The sequence below is a fragment of the Oncorhynchus tshawytscha genome, linkage group LG19 (genome assembly GCF_018296145.1).
Source record: "Oncorhynchus tshawytscha isolate Ot180627B linkage group LG19, Otsh_v2.0, whole genome shotgun sequence".
Lineage (NCBI taxonomy): Eukaryota > Metazoa > Chordata > Actinopteri > Salmoniformes > Salmonidae > Oncorhynchus > Oncorhynchus tshawytscha.
In genome coordinates, this window is record NC_056447.1 from 47250524 (window position 1) to 47256619 (window position 6096).

Sequence of the window (6096 nt, forward strand, 5' to 3'; positions counted from 1 at the left end):
TTGGACTGACCATAGGAACCTTGAGTACATCCGTTCTGCCAAACGACTTAATGCACGTCAGGCTCGTTGGGCTCTATTTTTCGCTCGTTTCGAGTTTGAAATTTCTTATCGTCCGGGCTCTAAGAACACCAAGCCTGATGCTTTATCTCGTCTCTTCAGTTCTTCAGTAGTCTCCACCGACCCCGAGGGGATTCTCCCTGAGGGGCGTGTTGTCGGGTTGACTGTCTGGGGAATTGAGATGCAGGTAAAGCGAGCACTCACTCAGACTCCGTCGCCGCGCGCTTGCCCTAGGAACCTTCTTTTCGTTCCCGTTCCTACTCGTCTGGCCGTTCTTCAGTGGGCTCACTCTGCCAAGTTAGCCGGCCACCCCGGCGTTCGGGGTACGCTTGCTTCCATTCGCCAGCGTTTTTGGTGGCCCACTCGGGAACGTGACACGCGTCGTTTCGTGGCTGCTTGTTCGGTCTGCGCGCAGACTAAGTCCGGGAACTCCCCTCCTGCCGGCTGTCTCAGACCGCTTCCCATTCCCTCTCGACCGTGGTCTCACATCGCCTTAGATTTTATCACCGGACTGCCTTCGTCAGCGGGGAAGACAGTTATTCTTACGGTTGTCGGTAGGTTCTCTAAGGCGGCTCATTTTATTCCCCTCGCTAAGCTCCCTTCTGCTAAAGAAATGGCACAAATCATCATCGAGAATGTTTTCAGAATTCATGGCCTTCCGTCAGACGTCGTTTCGGACAGAGGCCCGCAGTTCACGTCTCAATTTTGGAGGGAGTTTTGCCGTTTGATTGGGGCTTCCGTCAGTCTCTCGTCCGGCTTCCACCCTCAGTCTAACGGTCAAGCCGAACGGGCCAATCAGACTGTTGGTCGCATCTTACGCAGTCTTTCTTTTCGTAACCCTGCGTCTTGGTCAGAACAGCTCCCCTGGGCAGAATACGCCCACAACTCGCTTCCTTCGTCTGCGACCGGTCTATCTCCTTTTCAGAGTAGCCTCGGGTACCAACCTCCGCTGTTCTCGTCTCAGCTCGCCGAGTCCTGCGTCCCCTCCGCTCAGGCTTTTGTCCAACGTTGTGAGCGCACCTGGAAGGGGGTCAGGTCTGCACTTTGCCGTTATAGGGCGCAGACTGTGAGAGCCGCTAATAAGCGTAGAACTAAGAGTCCTAGATATTGTCGCGGTCAGAGAGTATGGCTCTCCACTCAAAACCTTCCCCTTAAGACAGCTTCTCGCAAGTTGACCCCGCGGTTCATTGGTCCGTTCCGTATTTCTCAGATCATTAATCCTGTCGCAGTGCGACTTCTTCTCCCGCGATATCTTCGTCGCGTCCACCCGGTCTTCCATGTCTCCTGTGTTAAGCCCGTTCTTCGCGCCCCCCGCTCGTTCTCCCCCCCATCCTTGTCGAGGGCGCACCTATCTACAGGGTCCGTAAGATTTTGGACATGCGTCCTCGGGGCCGTGGTCATCAGTTCCTAGTGGATTGGGAGGGGTACGGTCCTGAGGAAAGGAGTTGGGTTCCCTCTCGGGACGTGCTGGACCGTTCGCTGATCGATGATTTCCTCCGTTGCCGCCAGGTTTCCTCCTCCGGTGAGTGGGGGGTACTGTCATGTCTTGTCATATTATGTCTTGTTCCTGTTCTTTTTCTTCACTCTGTCTCCCTCTGCTGGTCGTATTAGGCTACCTTCTCTTTCTCTCCTCCTCCAGCTGTTCCTCATCTCCTCTAACTACCTCGTTCACCCTTTTCCCACCTGTTCCCTTTTTCCCTCTGATTAGGTCTCTATTTCTCTCTCTGTTCCTGCTTCTTTCTTTGTCAGATTCTCGTTTGAGTTTCTCATGCCAGAAACAAACTATCGTCTCGTTTGCTTCACCCTTGTCCCGTCCTGTCGGAATCTGCCTGGCAAGTGCATCCTGTACTCAGCTAACTGTCTTATCGTTTGTACTGTGTCCAGTTCATCTGATGCTACGTGAGATCAGGTACCACTGTTCCTCTACGACCCGCGCCTACCCAGAGAGACCTGCAGCCTGTCGCCGCTAACCCAGCTATTCTCCTCTGCTGCTAAGAAGGGGGCTCTTTTGTAATTATCAGAAGGACTTTTTGTTTCATTTGTCGCCCTCTCTACGGGTTGTCTATTTTTCCATTATCTACATCTGAAGAGGATCTATGTCTTCCCTGTGTTTACATTAAAGGACTCTGTTTTTGTTAAACCGCTTTTGGGTCCTCACTCAAGTGCACAACACGTTTGAACTGCATGTGCCATAGGGAGGCTTGCAACCTAATTGGGCATGCAGAGGGTTAGTGTTCACTAAAGTACAGTAGATACTGGCCAACTCATGAACCAACTATATTGCTCTGGTGAAGAGCAGGGGAGGGAGAATGGCTTATGTGTAGGTCTTTTTCCATTCAGAATCCATGTCGTATTGAAAGTCACACTGTAAAGAATCAAGATTGTGCTTGATGACAGACAGCGCAATGTCAGATAAAATTGTACTGTCTAAGAATAACCCATTCACATGACTCATTCATCCTTGTGAGTTTTTTTCTCAATGAGAAGGTTACACCGGTCAACAAAAGAAGCATGTGGGTTACGACAATGCCATTGTGAAAGCCAATGCCTCAACTTTCCAATGGCTTTCGGGTATTCACACTCGATGGCCTCACGGCATCAGGTTCCCAGAGTCGGGGTTATCCCATGAAGAATTCAACAGGAAGGCTCACAGCAAACCACCAACTGTGACCCATGCTGTGTTTACCATCACAAGATCTCAACAGATCCGGTCAGAGAAAGGTGGACTGGTGATGTTATAAAGTCCTCAGATAAATTGGTAACATTTTACTTAAAGACAACAGGTATGATCCTTCATGATCTTTTATTATGCACTGTAAGACTTGTTAGACCCCTTTTTGATCCATCAACTCTACAAGGTCTAGGTTTGAACACCATGTATTGATACTGCTTATCTGCAGATTGCTACCTCACATCATTTTAAAACAGGAAACAGAAGATCAAGCACTATTGAAATTGTTGAAAGAACTGGAAAAATTTAGGAAACAATGAATTGGATGAATGAAATAAAGATATGAATGAAATAAAGCTGTTCGAAAAGGGTAAAACTATAATTCCCCCAAAAATGTCACACAAACTAAACAAAACAAAAGATAGTCACCCTCTCATCCCCTATCCTCAGATTACCCTATGTGACCATTTATTCCATACTTTACCCTTTTGTCATATTATTATTATAAAACGTTTTAATCTTTATTTATTCAGGCGAATCAACTAAGAACAAATTCTTGTTTACAATGACGGCCTGGCCAGTGACGACTTGGAATTGCTGTGTAAAAAATGAAATAGCTAAAAAATACATTGCAATCACAGGACAAGACAGACATCACGACACAGAACGACAGGGACATATGACAAACACAAAAGTCAATGCGGAACAGTTAGAGCACAAGGAGAACAGATATCACAACACAGTGGGGCAGAAATACATGGCAACAACACAACATTTATTAAAAACAGTTAGCATAGATAGTAAACAGTCAGCAATACATTTTGATAGAATATCAGGCGGGCCTACAGTATCTATAAGAACAACGTAAAGCGTACATGGGAATGTTCATAATTTAATTGTATTTGTTAGAATAACACGTTAGTGTCCATGAATGACGTGATTTGGCAGAGTTACAAGTTAATATCAGTGAGGATTACTATGAATGACAGACAGACAGCTGACATTGCACTGACTCCAGACAGACAGACAGACAGACAGACAGGCAGACAGACAGGCAGGCAGGCAGACAGGCAGCTGACGTTGCACTGACTCCAGACAGACAGACAACCAGCCAGCTGACGTTGCACTGACCCTCATCCCCAGAGTTACATGTCCGTGTCCCAAATGGCACCCTAATTCCTTTATAGTGCACCACTTGTGTTTAAAAGTAGTACACTAAATAGTGTAATTTGGGTTGCACCCTAAATCTCTAAAGTGCTAAACACTAACAAATAGTGGAGAAGATAGAGAGTAACAGGCTGGGGTTGAGTTGGTCAATTGAGAAGATTAATTGAAATATAATTTATAAATATTTCAATCCATGAGCTTCCTGAATCGACAAAGTTCAAATTTAAGTCAGACCGGCAAGTCGAGCTGTGGCAGAGGGGGATAGAGGCTAAATGCACTGAGTATGAGTTAAACCCTGGACCACAAACCGCTCTACCCTTCTCACTCTCTCTCTTCTCTCACACACACACACACACACACACACACACACACACACACACACACACACACACACACACACACACACACACACACACACACACACACACACACACACACAGAGAGAGACAGCGCCCTGTCTTTTCAGAGGGCACATGATTGCCACTGTGAGAGAGAGAGAGAGAGAGAGAGAGAGAGAGAGAGAGAGAGAGAGAGAGAGAGAGAGAGCTATTGTATGTCCTTGAGACACCTGACAGTGCATGGTCATCAGAGCAGGTGCTGAGGCTACATGGGGACAGGGAGGGAGGGAGGGAGGGAGGCAGGGAGGGAGGCAGGGAGGGAGGCAGAGAGGGAAGCCTTGGGTCTTCCTACCAGGCTCCAACAGACATTGATACCAATGTCTAGGTCTACCTCTCAATGGTCGGGAGAGGTCACAGTGACTCAGCTTTCATTAAAAGGTTAGATAGGGGTTAGGGGGTTCAGAACATGAAGTGAAATTAAGCAAAAAGTGCAACCTATAATTCAGTGGAAAGATCAAATTAGTGTCACACAGCAATGCTACAATAGGCCTACAGTAGGATATATCTGTATCACAAAAGTAAATAAAAATGTTAACGAGCTATAGCATATAGCCTATAATGCCTAGGCTACCTACTATCATGACTGTCATAGGCCTACAAAGCAATAATGGCATCATTGAAACAGCTTGCCCAAGTCAAATAGTCTTCCATAATTAACTATGTGTGGAACTTATTTAGGCAGACCATATAGACCTACACTCGGTGGCCAGTTTATTAGGTACATCACCCCGTTCACTAAAATGGTTAGTTCCTACAGACCCAATGAGTCATGTGGCCATGGCTTGCTATATAAAGCAAGAAGACTGGCATCGAGCCATTCAGTTACTGTTTGATTGAACGTTAGAATGGGCAATACGAGTGACCTAAGCAAATTTGAGCTTAGTATGATCGTCGGTGCCAGGCGTGCTGGTTCCAGTTTCTCAGAAATGGCCAGCCTCCTGGGCTTTTCACACAAGACAGTGTCTAGGGTTTACCAAGAATGGTACGACAAACAAAAAACATCCAGTTAGCTGCAGCCCCATGAGAGTGAAAACAGCTTGTTGATGAGAGAGGTTGAAGGAGAATGGCAAGAATCGTGCAAGATAACAGGTGGGCCAGAAATAGGCCAATAATGGTGCAGTACAACAGTGGTGTGAAGGAGCGGCATCTCAGAACGCACAACTCGTCAGTCCATGTCACAGATGGGCTATTGAAGCAGACGACCACACCAATCAGCTAAAAACAAGAAGAAGTGGCTCCAGTGGGCACGCGATTACCAACACTGGACAATTGTGGTGTGGAAAAATATTGTCTGGTTCGACATTGTGTCATGCTGATGGCAGAGTCAGGATTTGGCGTAAGTAGCATAAGCCCATGGCCCATCCTACCTGCTGTCAACGGTACAGGCTGGTGGCGGTGGTGTAATCGTGCGGGAATGTTTTCCTGGCACACATTAGGTCTCCTGATACCAATTGAGCAACGTTTTAATGCCATAGCGTATCTGAACATTGTCGTTGAACAGGTGAATCCCATTGCTACTATCATTATTTGACCCTGCTGGTCATCTATGAACGTTTGAACATCTTGGCCATGTACTGTTATAATCTCAACCCGGCACAGCCAGAAGAGAACTGGCCACCCCTCAGAGCCTGGTTCCTCTCTAGGTTTCTTCCTAGGTTCCTGCCTTTCTAGGGAGTTGTTCATAGCCACCGTGCTTCTACATCTGCATTGCTTACTGTTTGGGGTTTAACGCTGGGTTTCTGAAAAACACTTTGTGACATTGGCTGATGTAAAAAGGGCTTTAGAAATACATTTGATTGATTG